Here is a 22,951-nt window from a genome sequence, read left to right as displayed (position 1 = left end):
TCTCGCTCATCTCTTTTCTCTCTCTGTCTCTCTCATTCATCTCTATTCTCTCTATCTCTCTATCTCTCTATTTTTCTATTCTCTCTCTCGTTCATCTCTTTTCGCTCTCTTTCTATATATCTCTCTCATCTCTTGTTTCTCTCTATTTTTCTATATGTCTCTCCCTATCTCTTTCTCTCTCTGTCTCTCTCTTTCTCTATATCTCTTTATCTCTTTATCTCTCTCTCACTTATCACTCCTCTCTTTCTTTCTCTCTCTGTGTCTGTTTGTCTGTCTCTCACTCTTCTCTCTCTCTCTCTCTCTTTCTTTCTATGTGTCTATTTATCTGTTTATCTCTCTCTCCCATTGTGTTCACATTGCTCACTCTCTCCCCCATCTCTGTGTCTCTCACTCATCACTCTTCTTTGTCTGTCTGTCTCTTTCTTTCTCTCTATGTCTTTGTCTGTCTGTCTCTTTCTTTCTCTCTATGTCTTTGTCTCTCTTCTCTTTCTCTCTCTCACTCATCACTCTTCTCTGTCTGTCTGTCTCTGTCTTTCTCTCTCTCTCTCTGTGTCTCTCGTCCATCTTTCTGCTCTTTATCTCTCTCATCTCTCATCTCTCTTCTCTCTCTGTCTGTCTTCTCTTTATCTCTCTCGCTCATCTCTTTTTGTCTCTCGCTCATCTCTCTCTGTCTCTCTCTCGTCTATCTCTTTTCGCTCTCTCTCTCTTTCTTTGTCTATATCTTTTCATTCATTTTTTCATCTTTCTTTCTCTCTTCTCTTTTCTCTCTCACTCATCACCCTTCTCTTTCTGCCTGTCTGTCTATCTGTCTCTCTCTCTCACTCATCTATCTCTTCTCTCATCTCTTTTCTCTCTTTGTCTCTTTCGCTCATCTCTCTTCTCTTTATCTCTCTCGCGCATCTCTCATCTTTCTCTGTCTCTCTCGTTCAACTCTCTTCTCTCTATCTTTCTTTCTGTCTCTCTCGTTCATCTCTCTTCTCTTTATGTCTCTCTCGCTCATCTCTCTTCTCTCTATCTCTCTGTCTCTCTCGTCCATCTCTCTTCTCTCTATGTCTCTTTTCTGTCTCTCACTCTCACTCTCTATCTCTTTCTTTCTCTCTCTCTCTCTCTCCCACTGTGTTTGAGTTGCTCACTCTCTCACTCTCATCCTTTCTATTTACTGAGCTCCCTCTTGATTTATCGATCCACTACAAGAAAATGCACTTTTAGCGACCACTTTGTCTCTCTCTCGCTCATCACTCTCTCTCTCTCTCCTCTATCTGTCTCTCACTCATTTCTCTCTCTCACCATCCATCTCTAGTACCACCTTCACCACTACTACAAATGTCATTCCACCCCCACCACTACTTCCACTATCGCCACTTCACCTCTACGACTACTATTACTACTATCATCACCACCACTCCACTACCACCACTACCACTACTACTACCATTACCTCTCTTTCACCCCTGCCACTCCATTTACACTACCACTACCACAACTTCACCAGTAATCTCTTTCATGAGGGCTAAGTGTGTAAAAAAAATTCACACTTTTTGCGAGGGCTAAGTGTGTAAAAAAAATTCACTCATCATGACTTATGAGTAAATAATACATATTTGTAAGACTTATTGATATTATTTCAGATTTTAAAATTTTTCTTAATTTTCTAATAATTAATTTTTTCAACTTTTTTAAATATTTAAAGCAAATTTGTTTATTTTTTAGATTCACTTAATTATTTTTTAGATTCACTTAATTTAGATATATTTTTTTTAAATTTGAGGGATTTATAAAAGTAATTGGCGATTTAATACTAATTGAACTAAAGGCGTAAGCTGGGGCTGTGCGTATATATTTTTTAGTTGTACGTTAATGATTTTGACTGCTAAGATATGCTTGAGAAAATTATTTTGACTGCTACTTACAACTGAATAATAAATTAATTAAATCCACTTGACACATGATTTCTTCATCTGTCTTTATCTATGAGAAAATATACATATTGCATGTTCTAAAATTCTAAAAAATTGATTAGTGCCTAGTTATAACTAGGTTTAGTCATGCAGGAGTCCCAAATTAAAAAAAAAACACGGGTTGAGTTGGCTCATAATTTTTTTTTAAAAAAAAATTCCTTCTTTTTTTTTTTAATTTTCTTTCTTATTATATATATAAGAATATAATAAAATATAAGGATATAAAATTTTAAAATATATTATTATATTTTTCAGTACATAAAATATTAGGACAAATATTTAAGATAATTTAATTTTTGCCTTTTTTTTAATTTATAATTTTATTACTTATATTTTTATTTAAATATAATTTTAATATATTTGTTACTTTTATTTTAATTTTTTAGACTGTTGTTATTTTACTTTTACCGACTAAATATTAGTCGGCGATTATAATTACAAAATTTAAAAATTGTGCTTCATATATGAGGGAAACTTCGGAGGGAAACTTTATTACTTCTTTAAAATTTTTAAAAATTTCAAAATTCAAAATAAGCAACAAATATTTACTATTTTTTTGTTTATTTTTATCTTTATTGAATTTTTTTTGAAATTTTAGAAAAAAATTATAATTTTTCGATTCGTTTTGTTGAATGAAAACGAAAAATAAAAAAAATTATTTTTTACCTTTGGCGACCAAAATTTTGGTAGCCAAAAGTTTGTTTTCAGCGACAAAATTGAATTTTAGTCGCCAAAGAACTAAAATGTTTTGGAGGGAGACATTTCAAATATTTAGAGGGATTTACAAAATACCTTTAGCGACAAAAAATTTTAGTCGCCAATAACCATTTATAAAATATCTCACGCTCTCACCAAACCAAACCCAACAAAACCAGCGCCTTTCTCTCTCTCTCTCTCTCTCTCTCTCTCTTCAGCATCCTTCTCCCTCTCCCTCTCCCTCTCCGCTGCTCCTCTCCCCTCCACTCTCACCGCCGCTCCTCCTCACGTTGGCCGGCAACTGGAGCACCGATTCACCCCCTTGTTGGTCAACGTCGCCTGAGATCCTCTCTCTCCCTCTCGGCTCTGTTTTTCTGTCACTCATTCTTTCACCATTCACTCACAAAAACCCATAGAGCTTCACATACACGCACACACATGGGTTCTTCAAATAGTCAGAAGGTATGATTTCCATTAATGGGTTCCATCAATTTTTTTGAAGGACCACTTTGAAGTTGTAAAACAGTTTTTGTTTGATTCATATTAAAAATGATAATGACCTAACATTTTGTTTGGCTCAAAACATTGGTCATGGTGTTTTGTGTTTTTTGGGGGGAATGTTGGTGAAATTGAATCACTTTGTCTATGTAGCCATTGTTGGTTTTTAATCTATGTAGCTACTTCCCTTTCTGCTATCAACTTGAACATATGATTTCACTATCTCGCCCGTTAACTGTTTGATAAATTGCATGAACTATCAAAGCTTCAATTTCTTCTTATATTCTTGGAAGTGTTTAATCTAGGGGATATTGACCCAAAAATCAGGTATTGTAGGAGTGCCCCTTATTTCTAGTTAGCTCTGATAATCTATCTCAGATAGATCTTCGCAATTTACTTCGGGTTGATAAGTCAATAATGATAAGTCAATATTTTTTTATTATAAGCCTTTTGTTCAATTAATTAATTGATTTAACATATTCAGAAATTACTTTGTCTACTAATTAGGCTACAAAATACTAAGAATTTAAAGTTTTACAATAAATTTATATATAAAATACGTAAATACTCCCCTAGATGCATCCCCGACCTTAGACTCTTCCATGTGCCCTTGCTCCCCCACCCCCACATTGAGCAGCTAAGATCCTTCTAGCACAGGGCAATAGATTGAATCCATAGCCTTAACAAACATATGAAGCAGCCATATAACTGAAGTCATTAAGTACATTAGGACATTGTGTTTTGTACTGTAGTTGGTCATGAAAGACCAAACTATGGTCAATCATTGTTCAACCACACTGCCACATCTTTCTAAAATCAGTCTAACAAAAGAATTATTTTCCCTCAAAACTAGTTATATCCAATAGCAGTGTCATGATGCACCAATTGTCCAAGAACCAATTGGTTAAATTTACTTCTTTTATTTTTTTTATCAGTAACCAATTGTGTAAATTTACATGAGATAAAGAGGAGGTGTTCAATATTAGCATTGCGATTAATCATGCCATGAAAAGATGAAATAAAATATCCACAATATGTTCATCCATATATACATACTTTCAAGACCACAATACATGAATATTATTCATGATATTTGAATAATTTCTAATTTATCTAAATTGATGTCAATATTCTGTGATATATCTCTTAATATATATTCTTATTTTGAAGGTTACAATTTTTCTTTTTATTGATATTTTATTACTTGTACAAATGACAAAGGATGTTTGGGAACTACAACAAAATTTTGTCAATGAAAAAGAACAAAATATAACAAAGGCACCTTAATCCTAAATCGAACTAAGTTTTGGGGTACACAAATATTTGCTGCATATGTGAGATGTAACGAACTTCACTTGGATTTGCTCACCCTCCTCTCTTTTGCACTCTCTGGTCTTTATATCATAATCTGTTTTCATTTCCAAGTTCTAGCAAAACCAAGGTCACCTAAAAATAATATTACAAACTTTGAGAGGAAACATGTTCCACATAATAGCTTCACAATATTCTCTTCCAATTTCATTGACTAGATATCAGCAACAGCAACAACTCAAAACAAACCAAGAATGACTGTTGTACATAATCAACGCAGAGAATAAGAGCACCGCATCAAATAATTTTTTTGTTTGCACCTCACACAAATGAAAAGAATGTGTGTGTGTGTGTGTGAGAGAGAGAGAGAGAGAGAGAGAGCAAAACATTCTAAGTGAGAGAGAAGAGACGGAGGGGGGGGGGGGGGGGGGAAGAGGAAGAGATAAAAGGAAAATTTTAAGATAGCCTCCCAGAGAATGAAAAAAAGCACCAGTATGAGAGCTCCAACTTGAAACAAAAGGCAACTCTTTCAATTGTGCTTTCATCAAAGTAAGGGGAATTAAGGGTGGCCTTGGTGAAGCAGTAAGGTTACTGCTCCACTGCAATTTAGGCATTACAGGTTCATTTAAATAGTGTGATAATATCATTAGTTGCATCTAGATTAGGTGCATTTAAACATATAAGAAAAATTTGATTAAAATATGAAAAAAAAATCCACCAAAGATTAAAAAATACAAAAAACAAAATTTCGTAAACAAATTTCAAATTTTATTTTTTGGTGGTGGTGGTGGTTCACAGTTCTTAAATTTTTAACTTGTGGGGAACATTAGAGTCCAGGAATGAAAATTTATGAGTTGCTGTTAATGATCAATTTGTGGTGTTTCTTATCCCTTTGGTATTCTTTACAGGCACGAAGCTAAGCTTGCTGCAGCGGCTAGCCAGCCCCTTCCTGATGATGATGATGATGCATTTGACTAATGCTCATGACTTTAGCTTTTTGCTATCATTTTTCGTGCTCCTTTAGTTAATATGAGTTCTAAAAAAAAATTTCAACGCTATCGAAGGATTTGTGTATGAGAGGTGAATGTATCGCGGAGAAGAGACCATTTTAGTTATTCTTTAGCCATTATTTGAAGTCTGGTTGTGGTTGTGCTTTGTGGTAGAATTCTTTAGGTTACCATATGGATGTTTTGAGTCACTTCAAGTGTTTGCTTGAAGATTTTAAATTATGTATGGATTTAAATTATTGACGTTGGATTAGATTTGGACTGTATGGAATTTGTAATATATATAGAATTGGACGTTGAAGATTACTTTTTTGGATGCTTGGAACAGAAATGTGTGCACGTTGTTGAATGCTTTAATGGTTGATAACATATTTTGGTGTTGATAGATTATATTGTTTTATACAGGGTACAGGTTGTAATATAAATGAATACAGGTTGTTTACAAATTTTTTTTTTTTTTCAAAAAAAAAACAAAAAATTATTTGGCCACCAAATGTTTTGGTAGACAAATAGGTAATCAAAAGTTTTGGCTACTAATAATTTAGTAGCAAAAACATAACCCAAAATGTTTTTGCCACCAAATAATTAGTAGCTAAAAGATTTGAGAATGAGAGAAAGAAACTATTGGCCACCAAATGTTTTGGTAGCCAAATAGGTAATCAAAAGTTTTGGCTACTAATAATTTAGTAGCAAAAACATAACCCAAAACGTTTTTGCCACCAAATAATTAGTAGCTAAAAGATTTGAGAATGAGAGAAAAAAACAATTGGCGACTAATACTTTAGTGGCGGAAACATAACTTTTGCCGACTAAACTAAGATTAGTAGCCAAATGTGTACTTTTGGCGACCAATTATTTAGTAGCTAAAAGTGATACCTTTCCCGACCACAACAAGTTAGTAGCCAAAAAGCCTCATTCGGCGACTAATACTTTAGTGGCGGAAACATACCTTTTGGCGACTAAACTAAGATTAGTAGCCAAATGTGTACACTTTCGGCGACCAAACAAATTTTAGTCGCCAATACTATCGCCGACAGGGTAAAGGCGACGAACTTAGCGACAAAAAATTTTGGTCGCTAAACACCTTCGGCGACTAAATAAGTGACTTTTGGCGACCAATATTTTGGTAGCCAAAAGTGACATTTCTTGTAGTGATTGCACCTTTTATAATGTATATATATTTATTTAAATTCAGAAAAATCTTTAAATTTGTAAACAAAAACTTGTTTTGCGTGAATTTTAATTTTCAAAAAATTATAAACAATTTAAAAAATTTGTTAAATTATTCTAAAACAAATTTGTTTCTTTTCTTTTGAACACAAGTTTAATTTTTTTTTTTATTTTTTTAAAAAATATTTTTCTACTCGTCTAGCCGTCACCTACTGCCCGTCACCACCGTTGGCTATCACATTGGCACCGTTGGCTATCACATTTTTTGCCACAGCTGTTGGCAACCTCCTTCAACCATGACGATTGTCAACCTACTTTGGCCATCAACTGAATGTTAACAATCATTTTTTACCATCACCTTTGACAATTAGCTTCCACTTCTAACTATTACCAACTACCTCCTTTAGCGATAACCATTTCTGCTAACAACCATCTTCGTCCACTTTCACTCATTTTTAAAAAAAATTAAGTTTGCAAAACAAATGTATTTATTTATTTTATTTTTTATTTTTACCAAAATGAACGTAACACATGTTTAGTATTTTTAAAAAAATACTACAGACAAACCTTTTTTAAACGGCACGGTTGGCCTTAATATTAACTGTTTTGATTTTAGATGGAAATTAATATTCGACAGGGATTTTGTTCAGTTTTTGGATAAGAGGTACTCGGGTTAAACTTTTGGGTAAATTATAATTTGTCCCTTTTTTTGTTTTTTTAATGTTTTGTCATTTTTTTTCTTTAGTTTTTAAAGTTTATTTTATTTTTTTACTTTAACTCTTCATATTTCAAGTTTTTCTTAATTTATTTTAAAAATTAATTTATGTTAAAAATTAATTTATGTCCAAAATTATATAAAAAATGACACATTAATAGTCAAGTAATATAAAAATATTTTATCATATATAACTTACATAATTTTGACACAAACTCAGAAGTTAGTGTGAAGAATAAATTGAGAAAAACTAAAGGGTAAATTACACTGACACCCCATGAGATTTATATTTATTATAATTTCCCCCACCTTTTGAAAATTACATCTCCCTCCCTGAAGTTTAAAGTTTCATTACAGATTCTCCCTCAACAATTTAATTTTTTTAAATATCAATTTTGCCCTCACTTGGTAAATTACATTGACACCCCTCACATTTTAAAAATTACAATCCCCTCCCTAAGGTTTAAAGTAGCATTACCAATTGCCCCCTTAGTTAGTATTAGTTGGAAAAAAAAAATTCATTGGAAAAAAAATTCATTGAAAAAAATTAATTGAAATTTTTTTTTGTTAGTAAAATTTTTAAATTTCTATTTAAAAACTAACGTAAACTCATTTTTTTAAATTTATGTTTTTTCCTCAAATTTACAAACTGAGACAACCATTTATAAACAAAAAAAATTATCAAACAAGTTTTTATGACAGTTTTTAAAATTTTTGTAAATATAAATTGAAAATTGAAAACAAAATGGTTACCAAATATGTTTCAGATGGTAAAAATGTCGTAAAATTAACAAAAAATTAAATAAGTTACCAACGTAAGAAATGACTTATCAAAAGATTCTTAGGGTATGTATGGTTTGATTTTTAGAATTTTTTTTTAAAAAAATAAAAAATTAATTTGGTTAAGAAATAAAAAATAAAAAATAATTATCATCTTTATATAATTTTTATCTTTCGAGTGATTAGAAATAATTTTTTATAAATTAAATTGAAACAGCTATACGTATGTATATAACTTGTCCAAAAGTTAAAATGATAATTATTTTTTACCTTTAAATGATAATTATTTTTTATTTTTTATTTCTTAACCAAATTAATTTTTAATTTTTAAATTTTTTTTTCTAAAAATCAAACCATACATAACCTAAGAATCTTTTGATAAGCCATTTCTTACGTTGGTAACTTATTTAATTATTTGTTAATTTTACGATATTTTTACTATCTGAGGCCTGTTTGGTAACCATTTCGTTTTCATTTTTCAATTTATATTTACAAAAATTTAAAAAACTGTCATAAAAACTTATTTGATAATTTTTTTGGTTTATAAATTGTTGTCTCAGCTTGTAAATTTGAGGAAAAAACGTAAATTCAAAAAATGAGTTTACTTGGTTTTTAAATAGAAATTAAATTTTTTTTTTCAATAATTTTTTTTCAAATAATTTTTTTTTCCAACTAATACTAACTGAGGGGCCAATTGGTAATACTACTTTAAACCTTAGGGAGGGGATTGTAATTTCTAAAATGTGAGAGGTGTCAATGTAATTTACCCAGTGAGGGCAAAATTGATATTTAAAAAAATTAAGTTGCTGAAGGAGGAATCTGTTATGAAACTTTAAACCTTAGAAGGGAGATGTAATTTCCAAAATGTGAGGGGAGAAACTGTAATAAACATAAACTTCAGGGGGTGTTAGTGTAATTTACCCAAAACTAAAAATATGAAGAGTTAAAGTAAGAAGAAGAAGAAAAAAAAACATAAAGTCAAAATAAAAAAGGAAAAATTAGTAAAACATTCCTCTCTAACTTTGTGCAGTAGGAGGTTCAAAATATTTTTTTTTATTAGCTAAAGTCCCTTAACATTTTCATAGAGAAAATTTAATTCAGAGAAATTTTACCCGACTCAGAGAAACTTTTCTCTGGTATGATCACAGAGAAATTTCGCAATTTCTCTGTGAAAATTGAAATTTCTCTAAGTCGGGCAAAATTTATTTGAGTTAAATTTTCTCTATAAACTTGTTGAAAGACTTATTATGAAAATATTGTATGTGCTTTATTTTATAAAATTTTAATATCATAGACTTTAAAAAAAATTTCCTCATAAAAAATCACGTTAATCGGACAATGATAGTCACTTGATAAGCTTGCATTTGTGTTTGCGATTAAATTTAAAAATCATAATTGTGGTTGAAATAAATGCAATCTGATCAAATGACTATTAATTTTCGATCAACAAAATTTTTTACAAAAATAATATGCTCGACGAGTTCTACACATTTAACAATTTAAATTATCAAAATAGGTCCACTATAGCCCAGCAACACCATTTAGTCCGATTTTAGAGAAATTGTGGACTTGACAAAAGTACCTTACACATAAAGGTTTCTTTCTACGTGTTACTGACTCATCGACGTCTATTTTACTAAATTCAAAATAAAAAATAAAGTAAAATCAATCCAACACATATACATCATGACGTCTATTTTACTAAATTCAAAATAAAAAATAAAGTAAAATCAATCCAACACATATACATCATGAGTTGTTTTGAAAAGTTTGTTAAAAGTTGACTTTTTAATTTTTTAAACTTTTTTTTTAAAAAATATGTAAAAAATAGAGAGATAATATATAACTCAAAATTGGTTAAAATCTAACAAATTGGCACACTCTAGAATTATGCCATGTGTCAATCTCATTTGTTGCCATGCGTCATTTTGTTATTCATTTATTTATTTTATTTATTATCTTTCTCTTTATTGTCTTTTTATTTTCCTGTATTATTCTTCTTCATATTTTCTTTTAATAAGAGTAGGGAAAATGAATATATGAGATGAATGATCTTTCATTCTCTCTTGTGTAATATGCTACACACATCTACAGTATCTTCTCAACTGTAGCTCTGTCCACAGTTGCAATTGTTTTGATGAATGTAAGCTAATCTCGTTCTCTCCCATGCTTCGTATACACGGCTACATTTTCATATAAGTTTTTTAGGTTTTTTTTGATGCATTAGTCATTGTTTATGAATCCTTTACTATTCAAGTAAACAAGATTCCTCGTCTATTTTCTATCGACTTCATTAATATATATCGATAATAATCTTCTTATATTTTAGAGTACTCATAAGTTATATATTAATATTTTAATAATTTATATATTAATATTTTAAGAGAACCTATAGTGTATTTTTTGAATTTTTGTGTGCATGTTATGAGATAATTGTAGCTTGGAGATTTTTAAAATAAGCATGATGCTAATTTCAAAGAAAAAATAGAAAAATAATCGAGAGACTATATTTTCAATTCAAATATAAGTTTAAAAAAATGACTGATTTGGTATTATTTTCGAATATTGTCTTCCATTTTTTTTGAAAAAAATAAAAATATTGCATAAAATAGAGTTGTGGAATTGTTTCAGAAAAATATTTACAATTTAAAAAAAATAATAAAAAAATAAAGTGGTACAAAAGATTGTGTTTTCAAACATTGTCTCACATGTCAAAATGACATAAACAAAAACTAAAATAAACACCAAAAAAAAAAAAAAAAAAAAAAATTCAAAAGGGCCTTACTTTATGCTTTTCAATTACAGTAATTTGTAGCAATTTTATGTTTTATCAATGCATTTGTTTATATTGATTTGTGTCCAACAATAAGTAAATTTGTAGTCTTGTGAGTTTCTATTGGGATAGATTCATATATGTACATGTACACTTCTTATTTGCATGCATTTTGAAATTTAATTCATTCATAAATTTCAAACAAATACAGTATTTGAATTTGTATTCCTTTGAGTTTTTGCAAATGCGACATCAACAAATAACTTTTCACTTGACTACTAAAAAATTAAATTTATATGAAATTAAAATTAAACATAACCCGTACATAGCACGGATGGAAAACTAGTATATATATATATATATATATATTATATAAGGAAAATTGAGTTTTTAGTGAGAAAAGCTAAGAGAGCTCTAAGTGCTCAATCCAAATTTCTTGATTTTTTAATTTAAAAAAATAATTAATAAATCACACACTAACACTTTCTTTTTCAAACAAGGAAGGAGTTTTTCAATTAAGAAAAAATAATTAATAAATCACACACTCAAAAAAAAAGTTTTCCAATTAAAAAAAATTTATAAATCACACTCAGAAATTTTTCGTCGTAAAATATTTTTTATTAAAATATTTTAAATTCTTCACCATAAAGCATAAAATAACTTATATAATTAAAATTTCATAACATTTTTTTTTTCTCTCACCATGGCCATTACTACTCAACATATATATCAAACTTTATTATTTTCATATACAGTAAACATTAATAGGGTTTTTTTTTAAGGTTTAAACTCTTAACTCTAGCTCAAAAAAAAAAAAAAAAAGAAAAAGAAAAAAGAAGAAGCTCTCAACTCAATTTTTTTTTTAATTTTTTTTAATAATAAAAATATTAAGTGTCATTGTTGCATTCATAATTAAATTCATGGAATTTTATATTAAACCCTTAAATTACTTCTTTAATTTATCATTTCAAATTACTTCCTTAATTTATGTTTACCATACCAAATTTATTTTCAAAATTGCTTCCCTAAAATTGCATTAATGCATGATTTTGATATATCCATACATCCACATATGGAAAATAATTAATTCTTTATCTTAAAATTTAAACATTATTGATTTGGGATAGATCATTATAATTTTAAATTTATATTGTGCTAATTTTAAATTTAAATTAATAGATTACTTTCTATATTTAGTGACCCTCAAATTTGAATTTTGAAATGAATTAATATACTTTTCATTTTTTTTTTTAAAGATTTGATATGCATTCTATTTGAAAGTCATAAATTAAGGGATATTGATTTTTATTTATTTATTTTTGCTTGAATAAGAGGTAGGCAATAGAATTATTTTATTTTATTTTTAAAAATCAAATAATTAAGAAATTTAGATTGGGAACTTAGAGCTTCCACAAGACTGTGTGTTAGAAATGGGTTTTTAGTGAGAAGAGTTAAGAGAGCTCTAAGCGCTCAATCCAAATTTCTTGATTTTTCAATTTAAAAAATAATTAATAAATCACACACTAGCACTTTCTTTTTTAAACAAAGAATGTATTTTTTATTTTTAAAACCATTCATTCCTTACCATCAAACAAGGAAAGAGTTTTCCAATTAATAAAAAATAATTAATAAATCACACACTCAAAAATATTTCGTTGTAAATATTTTCTATTAAAATATTTTAAATTCTTCATCACAAAGCATAAAATAACTTATATAATTAAAATTTTGTACCATGTTTTTTTTCTCTCACCATGGCCATTACTACTCAACGTATATATTGAACCTCATTATTTTCATACACAATGAACGTTAATAGGTTTCTTTAAAGTTCAAACTCTCAACCCTAGCTCCAAAAAAAAAAAAAAAAATACACTCAACTCAAATTTTTTTTTTAATTTTTAATTTTTTAATAATAAAAATACTAAGTGTCATTATGTGTTGCATTCATAATTAAATTCATGGAGTTTTATATTAAACCCTTAAATTACTTCCTTAATTTATCATTTTAGATTACTTCCTTAATTTATGTTTACCATACCAAATTTATTTTCAAAATTGCTTCCCTAAGATTGCATTAATGCATGATTTTGATACATTCATACATATACATATGGAAAATAATTAATTCTTTAACTTAAAATTTAAACATTATTGATTTTTTAACATGGCATGGGTTCTCTCCAGTCCTCTATCAGATTGGAGAAGTGTTGTTGGGCCTTATGGGCTCACTTTTAGGTCCCATTTTGATAATCTGAATTGTTCATATTTTAGGATTTGTTGAGTACATAATTCCTATAAAAAAAATCAAGTCAATTAGATGGTAACCATGTGTTTGTATCAGTTTCGTATGAAAAAAAAATAAATGGTGAGAAAATAAACGGTTCATACAAAATTGGTCCAAACACATGATTTCTGTTAATTGATTGACTTGATTTTTTTGCAGGGATGGATTATGTACTCGACAAATCCTAAAATGTAAATGATACGAATTATCAAAACGAGACCCAAAAATTAACCCATTGAATGTTTAATCCAAAATTGATCTAAACACATCATTTCCCCAACATTGCTCATTGACTAATCACTTATTCTTTCATGATAATTTTGTTTTTGAATTAAGTGTCGTTTTGGGAACCAAAACAAAAAGCCACGTTTTTGTCAAAATGTCCAAAAATGCAAGTGGCAAAAACGCAACAAAATTGGTTTGGGAAGTGCCAAAAACACAAGTGTGAAATTACAAATTGGGGCCTATGACAAAAAAATAAATTTCTTATGTTGTGTAAGGGTATTTTGATCATTTTAATTTGATTTGACACCATAAACAAATATTAAAATAAAAAGCCAAAAACAAACTTTTTACCAACTTCTCAAATCACTTTCTAAAAAGCTAAAAAACTTAGTAAAAAGTCAAAAGTAGCTTTTTACCAACTTCCCAAAACACCAATTGAGTTGGAATTAGGGCAATATGGATGGGAGTTCCTGATTCTAATTCCACCGTTTTAGTTTCTTTGTGCACTCGGTGATTTTTGGTTGGAGCATAAATGCATAATTCAATAGAACTTTGTTTAACTAGAAAATTTCTACTATCAAACGCACATCCATGGTCTTTTGCATACATGGGTGCTTTGAGAAGGTGGTTAAAAATTGATTTTTAGCTTTTAATCATGCTTTTTGGCTTTTTTTATAAGTGATTTGAGAAGTTGGTGAAAAGTTACTTTTGATTTTTTTGGTTAATATTTGTTTATGATGCCACATCACAACAAAATGACTAAACTACCCCCACCCAATTTAGAAAATTTACTTTTTCACCCATGTATAATCATAAACAACACGGACTGTATAATTGTAATTTTATAGGTAGTTTTTTTGGACATTTCCAAATGACTTTTATGTTAAAAAAGTCAATCTAACTTTTTTGGACAAGTTACAACACGCAACTTTTAACCAAAGTTCCCAAATGGGCAGTATTTGACTAGTGGGATATGCATTTGTTCCCATGCTTAATGATTTTGTCATTCTTGTTGAAAGAGTTTGTTATTACCCATCATTGTAACTTCAAAAATGTCCATATATTTGGCATTTGTTGTAGACTTTAATGAAGTACCAATTGATATGGAGAAAAGGTTATTGGAATTTGGAAATACCTAGTTAGCTATGCGTTTGCTCCTATAATGTTCAAGAGCCCCATTAGGTTCATGAACGTACTTGAGCTCTTGTTCAGAGAAAGTTTCCATGGTCTCTGAACACTTTGGATACACAATGTAGTGATTTAGGCTCCACTATTGTTTAGTAACTTTCATGATTTTAGGAACTTTTTTATTATTTTTTTTATTTTTATAATCTGGTTACAAGAAGCATGAATACTTTTAAAAAGGTAACGTGTCGTGTTCAACACAGATATGACACGACACTCTTTGGACAGTTCACAACAGTTAGACACACATGAAATAAATTATAAATTTGAATAAAATAATTTAAAATTCAATAATAAAATAAAAAAAATGTAAATTTAAATCTATTCTCCTCCTTTAGACTTGAAATTTATTATCTTTGACTTAAATATTAACATATAATAATTATTTATTATTATATATAATATATAATAAATATATAAAATTATATATTTTACATGTGTGTCGTGTCCATTCTCTTTAGGCAAAAAGGGTCTAAAGTGGCTCTGTTAGTATGGTTGGCAGAATTGACGAAATTTTGACAGTGGGCAACCTGATTTCCATCAGTTGATGAACTCCTAATATGTGTACTTTTAATGTTAAGCAATGTAGAAGCACTCAATCACCTCTCCCCTCCTCTTCTCCTGCATTTTCTTTTTCCCTTCTATACTTCTAGCATTTTGGATTTTGTTTGGTGTGAATAGCAAGCAGCATTTCTGGCTTTACTTCTTGTAAGTTATAAATTTTAGTCTCTAAAAGACAAAGCTCGGTTATCATTTCATATTAGAATTTGTTATTAGGCCCAACGCTACACTAAATCCAACACTAAATTTAAATTTGGTAAAAAAATCTCTTTTTTTGTGCTCCAATGATTTCATCAAACCTGTATCAAATTGAGAATATACTATATATTTCACCAAACTAAGGATACTTTGTGCCTTTCATCAAATCACTGTTCATTACCGTTGTATTTTCACCACCAAATGTCTCTCGATGTCCTCTTGAATGACACCAAATTTTGCACTATAAGGTCAACCTCCCCGCATGACCCTTTATTATTTTGGTCACTGATGTTGTTCCTTGGCCCATTGTGAAAATTTGACATTGGCAGGTCGATTGCCGAATCGTCCGTCTGTTCGACCGGTCGTTTGATGAAAAGCCAAATACTCCTGTTGGAATAGGCGAAACGCGATATTAAAGAAAATTTTTACTCAAATTTAATAAAAATTTTGATACACCATTAGAGATGTCCTTACTAGTTCTAAAAGTGGCTTGGTGATACACCGTACCGGCGCTACAAAGTGAACTGACAAATTACAACCCAACATAAACCAAACCAAACCAAACCAAACCAAGCCTTAAGTCCCCTCAAATGGGGTCGGCTACATGAATCATTCTTCTCCACGCGGCCCTATCAATGGCCATTTCATTAGTCAAATTAAGTAGATTCATATCTCTATTTATAGCTCTAGTCAATGTTAATCTAGGCCTACCCCGTCCCCTAACACTTCCATCTACCGTTACAACATCGCATCTCTTCACTACTGCCTCTGTTGGTCTTCGTTGAATATGACCAAACCATCTCAAACGATTCTCTCTCAACTTATCTTCTATCGGTGCTACTCCTACCCATTCCCGAATACACTCATTCCTAATCCTGTCCTGTCTAGTCTTACCACACATCCACCTTAGCATCCTCATCTCAGCCACACTCATCTTATCTACATGTTGTTTCTTGGTTGCCCAACACTCCGTCCCATACAACATAGCTGGTCTAATAGCCGTTCTATAAAACTTACCTTTTAGTCTAGTGGATATTCGTTTATCGCACAATACCCCAGACGCACTTCTCCACTTACACCATCTCGCCTTAATTCTATGGGCCACATCTGCATCAATCTCTCCCGCTGTTGTGATAATCGACCCTAAATAACGAAAATGTTCACTCTTAGGCAGTTCTTGGTTCTCAATCTTCACTTCTCCTCTGCTTTCATTGTTACTGTTACTAAATTTACACTCCATGTACTCTGTCTTACTTCTGCTTATCCGAAATCCTTTAGATTCAAGAGCTTTTCTCCAAATCTCCAACTTTGTGTTAACTCCTTCTCTAGTCTCATCCACTAACACAATATCGTCTGCAAAAAGCATACACCATGGCACGTCATCCTGAATATTTATCGTCAACTCGTCCATAACTAAAGCAAAAAGATAAGGACTTAAGGTAGATCCTTGGTGTAACCCTACAGTGATAGGAAATTCATTTGTTTCTCCAGCTGGCGATCTAATAGTGGTCACCACCCCTTCATACATGTCCCTAATCACGTCAATGTAGCCTTTTGTCACCCCTTTTTTCTCTAACGCCCACCATATTATATCTCGGGGCACTCTGTCGTATGCTTTCTCAAGGTCGATAAACACCATATGAATGTCTCTTTTCTTTTCTTTATACTTTTCTATTACTCTCCTCAAAAGATAGATCGCTTCCATTGTTGACCTACCAGGCATAAACCCAAATTGATTCTCTGACACCTCTGTTATGTCTCGCAATCGGCGTTCCATCACCCTCTCCCACACTTTCATTATATGACACATTAGCTTAATTCATCTATAGTTGTTACAATTCTGGACATCACCTTTATTCTTATAGATTGGCACTAAAATACTCTTCCTCCACTCATCTGGCATGTTCCTAGTCAACAAAATTTTGCTAAACAACCTAGTCAATCAAGCAACTCCCTTTTTACCCAAACACTTCCAAGCTTCAATAGGGATATCATCAGGTCCTAAAGCCTTATTTGATTTCATCTTCTTAAGTGCAATCTCCACTTCAAAGTTCCTAATCCTGCGATAGAATCTATAGTCTTGGTTTATCGTATTATTGATTATTTTTTCCCCTATTGTCGTACTTCCATGTTCCTCATTTAACAGTTTCTCAAAATAATTCTTCCATCTTTCCTTAATCTCATCATCCTTCACCAATACCTTAGAATCCTCACTCTTATTGGCCTTATTTGAGTGCACGTGGCTTTTAAAAAATGTGCCATATTGGGGGTGTTTGTTTCAGTTTTTCAGAGTCAACTTATGGCTTTTAGCTTTGAAAAAGTTATTTTGGACTGTTTGGTTAAACTTATTTCAAACAGCTTCTGATTCTAACAGCTTATTTTAACTCAAAAAAGCTGATTCTGAAAAGCTGCTCACCCCTTGCTTCTGATTATCAGCTTCTGCCGTGGACATGTTAATTTATGATTATACTCTTTAATTTTTTTATTTTTTATTTTTTTTAAAATAGAAAAAGACTCAAATGGATAGTAGATTATTATTATTATTATTTATGAGAAGTGTAGACAAACAAAAAATAAAAATTAATTGAAAAAGCTATTTCACAGCTTATTTAACAAACACTACTCAGCAACTTAAATCTATAATCCAACAGTTACACCAAACAGATTAATAACTTCTGATTAAAGTCATAATCTATAATCTGTTAAGGTATAATTTATAAGCTGTTTTAACAGCTACACCAAACAGAGCCATTGACATCTAAAAACAGGCGGAAAGAATAGTGTAGTAATCAGAACTGTACATGCCACCTGTTCCCTTTGCTCACCGGAAATTATTGTTGTTTGCTTGGCACATGGAAATCATTGAATTTGTTATTACTTGTTCAGTTGAAATATTTCTTTAAACATATATGTGTACCATACATGTCCTCTAATTATATTTTTCAAATTGTCTGCACTAACAATTCATGTTTCCCTCAAAAAGGCGATTTTAGTAAATAACCGAATCTTATATTTATTGGATTTGTTGCTAAAATATTGGTATTAATCCAAAACACCGGCAGATGGCTAGGAGCCCAAAGAAATGCCCCCACTCAATTAATTTACAAATTTTTTTGGTAGATCTAGGTAGATGTTGGTTGATGGATCATGTTATATTGTTGAATAACAAGCCTTCAATTTTCTATTTCTATGTGAGGAGGGATATAATTTACATTCTAGAGGGGCTATAATTGGAGATATCATTGTTTTGGTATAGAAGTTTCTAAAAAAATGAGAAATGCCCAACCCGATTGGCAAGCGTGCAGTAGCAACTATTGTGCAACCTATTGGGCTTATTTAGGCCTTATTTCGATAATTCACACTGTTCACTTTTTGAAAGATATTAAGTATAACGTATTTGCAAAAATCAAGTTGATCAGATATTGGCAGCTAGGGATGGCGATGGATATCCTATCCAATGGAGACCCGATCTGAAATACATGCGTTTCCCCTATTATCTTACCCATTGGGTTGGATAGGTGGTATAATTTAAATATCCAATGGGGATGGATACCCACTTGTTTCTCCATATGAAAGAGCTTCTCTAGTACTCTGTTCTTTTATTCTATTTTGCTATGTTGACTGTTGACATAGGTGGACCTATAGGAGTTTTTGACCCACCACTTAGACCCCAATACATAATTCAAACACTAAAGTTCAACATTGATGGAGCCCAACGTTGCATTAAGGACCAATGACATTTAAACACGTGTCAAGAGAGGAACTAGCCACATAAGCAGACAAAGATTCTGTAGAGTTATTGCACCACACATCAGCCAATAATGAGGTCCCTGCAGCATTTATTACAATAATCCCTTCACGTCGGAACATGACAGCCTCACCATAAACAAGACAAGTTAGAGCATAGACTTTCGGCCAACATGACAAGTCGGAGTGGACAAGGAAATGATGAGCAAATGATATAAGCAGGTTTCTAAGACAGAGAGAAGGTTAGGTTTTTTATCACAATCCAATCTCAATATTCCGTTCATTATTATTCCTCTAACTTGCTCGTCGGAGGGTTCGCTAGGGGCTTTCCATTCCCCGCTGAACTCTTGTGCAGGTTTCTACGTGAGCCTAACAATTGGACAACCGTGTGGGAGGCCTGGATTAGTCCAACCCGTTCTTCAGAGACTAGTTGTAGCATCAACTGTGTAAATATTATAGAAGGAATAGAGATAACATATAGAGATACATACAACTATGATGACAAACATACCAAAAAAAAAAAAAAAAAAAAAAAAGATCAGACCATTCATTGAGTCAGGAAAAGAAAATTGGAGGTACCGTTTCTCATTTGGTTGCGTGCCTTGGTTTCTCTCTCTTCAAACTCTCTCTCTCTAGTCACTGCTGCTGCCATAGTTTTTTTCTCTCTCTCTCTCTCTCTATGTACGATTTTTTGTTAATTTATTAAATATTTTATCAACATCTTACATTTTATTTCTGAAAAAAATATTTTAAATTTTATTACCACTTTAAAATAAGTTTCTTAATTAATGTATGTATGTATGTAAATTTGATTTTGTTATTGAACCAAAAATTAAAAAAAAAAAAAATAATTGAATGTGTATTTGGCTTTACCTTTAAACTTTAAAAAAAAATAAAAAAATGGGGGTTCAAGTTGGGTTGGGGAAAACCCAAACCCATTAGGGGATGAGGAGCGTAGTCCTCACGGAGAATGGGGATGGAGAATGAAGAAAAATTATAATAGGGGAATGAGGAAGGAGAATTAATATCCACTCCATTGCCATCCCTATTGGCAGCCATTTCATCAAATCATGTTTGTATCTAAAAAAATATATGATATGTGTAATTTGAAATATAAAACAAAATAAGAATGTAATTTGACGAAAATGCTACTAATATCCAAGGTTGTACGTTCACAAGGGATAGATGTGGTTTGATCCTTTGCCCTTTCCTTTTGGTTTCAACTTATTGACTCACTCTAGAGGCATATCTGGTACTGCTTTAATCGCAACAACAGCGTCACCAATATAAGCATATTGGCAATTTCTAACTCCTATGATTCGAGTACACATCACTTCTCAAGCCCCATTGCTTTTCGCTACATTCAAATAAAAATTGGCATACAATTGCTCACTTTGCATCATTACTGGCATACACAACGATTAATGCTTTATCATGATATATACGAGCCACCTGTTTTGAATTTTGCATGCTTGATGCACGAGTCACGCAGCACATACGGGAATGCCTGACTAATGAATTAAAAATATGGGCATCACCCTTGGGGGTCACAAGCCTAGAGAATTTATTATTTCGAAACAAACCCATGTGGTTATAACATTAATGCAAACTCTGATAGTGTTCATTCATGATTCCACGATGAATACTTGAACTACCAATATATAGCATTATAAGCATGACATGGTGCCTTTCTATTTCATCTGTTGTGCAAATGGATGGATTACCATATAGACATTGCAGCTATGATTTAACTATCAGTTTCTTATGCATATGAATTGTCAATGTGATATTATTTGATGATATTACTTATTGTTGGGTGGGATTAATTTTTCTTCTAATTATGTCTCACTCACTAGTAATGTAAGAGGGTGCATATAACGTGCTCGGACTTCCAGTTGTGATGAGCTTTATCTGCAATGTATTGAAGATTGCTGTGCTAGGCAATTGATAAAGCTTAAAAATTATAAAATGGAAAATGATGTGCTTTTAGAAATTTTATACAAAATTTAAGCAGCAATGCTAGAGGGCCACAAAAACAGTGGCTCAAATGGCTCAAAACTGTCAAAACGACGTCGTTTTGAGTGCAAAACAACGCAAAACGACGTCGTTTTGGCTGTTTTGAGCCATTTGAGCCACTGATTTTGTGGCCCTCAAACATTTTCCAAATTTAAGACCAGAATAATGTGGCAGTGCACTTCTGACAATATAATCTGCTTTGATGGTTCTTTTGCTTTAAAGTGATAAAATTAAAAGATGCAACATCATTTTGTATTGATTTTACATGCATTTGTAATTGTTGTATAGTCAGTCATGTTATTGAAATTTCATTACATTACAGTGATATTTACTGTGTTGGACAAGAGAGTTCCTGTTCTGTTAGACGAAACGAACAGTTGCTTTGTTCCTTTCTTCACTGACTATTTTTGGCGCCAATAAGAAACCATAATTGATTCGGGTAATTGAAAATTTCCATTAGCAGGTTTTGCAGAAGGCATTAGAACTGTGGGATCTGCAAGTCATTCCACTCGACTGCCTTGTTGCCAAACCAATTGAGATCGACCCAGAACTTGAAAACGCATTTATTTGCCATTAACACGATCATTGGTTTTGTACAAGGAAAGAAAATGGAGAGTGGTACAACTTCGACATTCTCTATCCAGCCCCCGAGCACCTATCCAAGTTTTACTTCTCGGCATATCTGGACACTCTGATAGGCTTCAGCTGGAGCATTTTCCTCATCAGAGGAAATTTCCCCAAAGATTGTCCTTTCGCATCCTCCGAAGCTTCTAATGGTTTTGGATAGTGGCCTTTGCCTGAAGATGCAGAGAGGATAACCAAATCCTGCAACTCCGGACAGAGAGTGCCTCACAGAACTGTTCCAAATCAGCAGCTTCAAACGCTCTCAGATACGGAAGATGAAGATTTGAATGCTGCAATAGCTGCCAGCTTGATGGATTCCTCCTCCCCGGCCATGGCCAGAGTGATGCAATTGGCCCCTTATACAATGAAAATAAAAACAGTAACTGGTCAAGGGCTATGATATCAGTCAAAATTTGATGGTAAATCTGCATCATCGTGTGATTTCATAGAATGTGCGGTGTATACATGTTTATTTTTCGTTCTTTGATTGTTGGTCTTGTAGAATTCCACATTGTAAAAACTTGAATTTCAGAAAGTAATAACATCTTAGCTTCTTATAGGATTGATGGCAAATTCCAGGGATTCTAGCAAATTTTTATTTTTATTTATTATCCTTTTTTTTCTTCTTCTTCTTCTTCTCTTTTTTTTTTTTTTTTTTGAGAGTGCCACATGTATCTTTTATTTTTGATAATTTTAAAAGAATTGAGGATGGATAATTGGAGGTTGGAGAGACTAATCAATATTTTGAAAATCGAACAGTTTTTCAGTGATGACCGAATCAAAAAAAAAAAATTGGATTAAGGGTGAATAAAAAAAAATTTGGGGATAAAAAAAATAAGAGAAATTTTATAGTCATCTCGTAAATAAAGAATTATATAATTAATTGGATTGACAATCTTCTATCCGGTAAACAATATCTGTTCAAAATATAATTTTGTGTAGTCTAGGTTAGGAGTGTGTAAAATATCGTCCAATTCACTAAAATCGTACCGATTTACACTGTTCTATCTGCTAACCGCAAATTAAACTTTAAAACTTATAATTCACTTTCGCAACTGTTTCGTTCCATTGTAATTAATACATACATACATATATATATATATATATATATATTTTAACCTCTAATGAAATATCAAAGTAAAAATGAGTGAGAGAAATTTAAGATGTGAAATTTATTACAAATTAGTAATTATATATATG

The 22,951-nt window shown here is 31.4% G+C and overlaps 1 pseudogene; it reads left to right on the top strand.

Moving 5' to 3' along the window:
* The first annotated feature begins 21,292 nt into the window (after positions 1 to 21,292).
* Positions 21,293 to 22,151, top strand: LOC145800381 (ataxin-3 homolog pseudogene; annotated as a pseudogene).
* Positions 22,152 to 22,951: the final 800 nt, after the last annotated feature.

The sequence above is a fragment of the Camellia sinensis genome, chromosome 10, assembly GCF_055761805.1.
Source record: "Camellia sinensis isolate YWXY chromosome 10, ASM5576180v1, whole genome shotgun sequence".
NCBI lineage: Eukaryota > Viridiplantae > Streptophyta > Magnoliopsida > Ericales > Theaceae > Camellia > Camellia sinensis.
The sequence above is the reverse complement of the archived record's forward strand: the minus strand, read 5'-3'. Positions and strand labels throughout refer to the sequence as shown.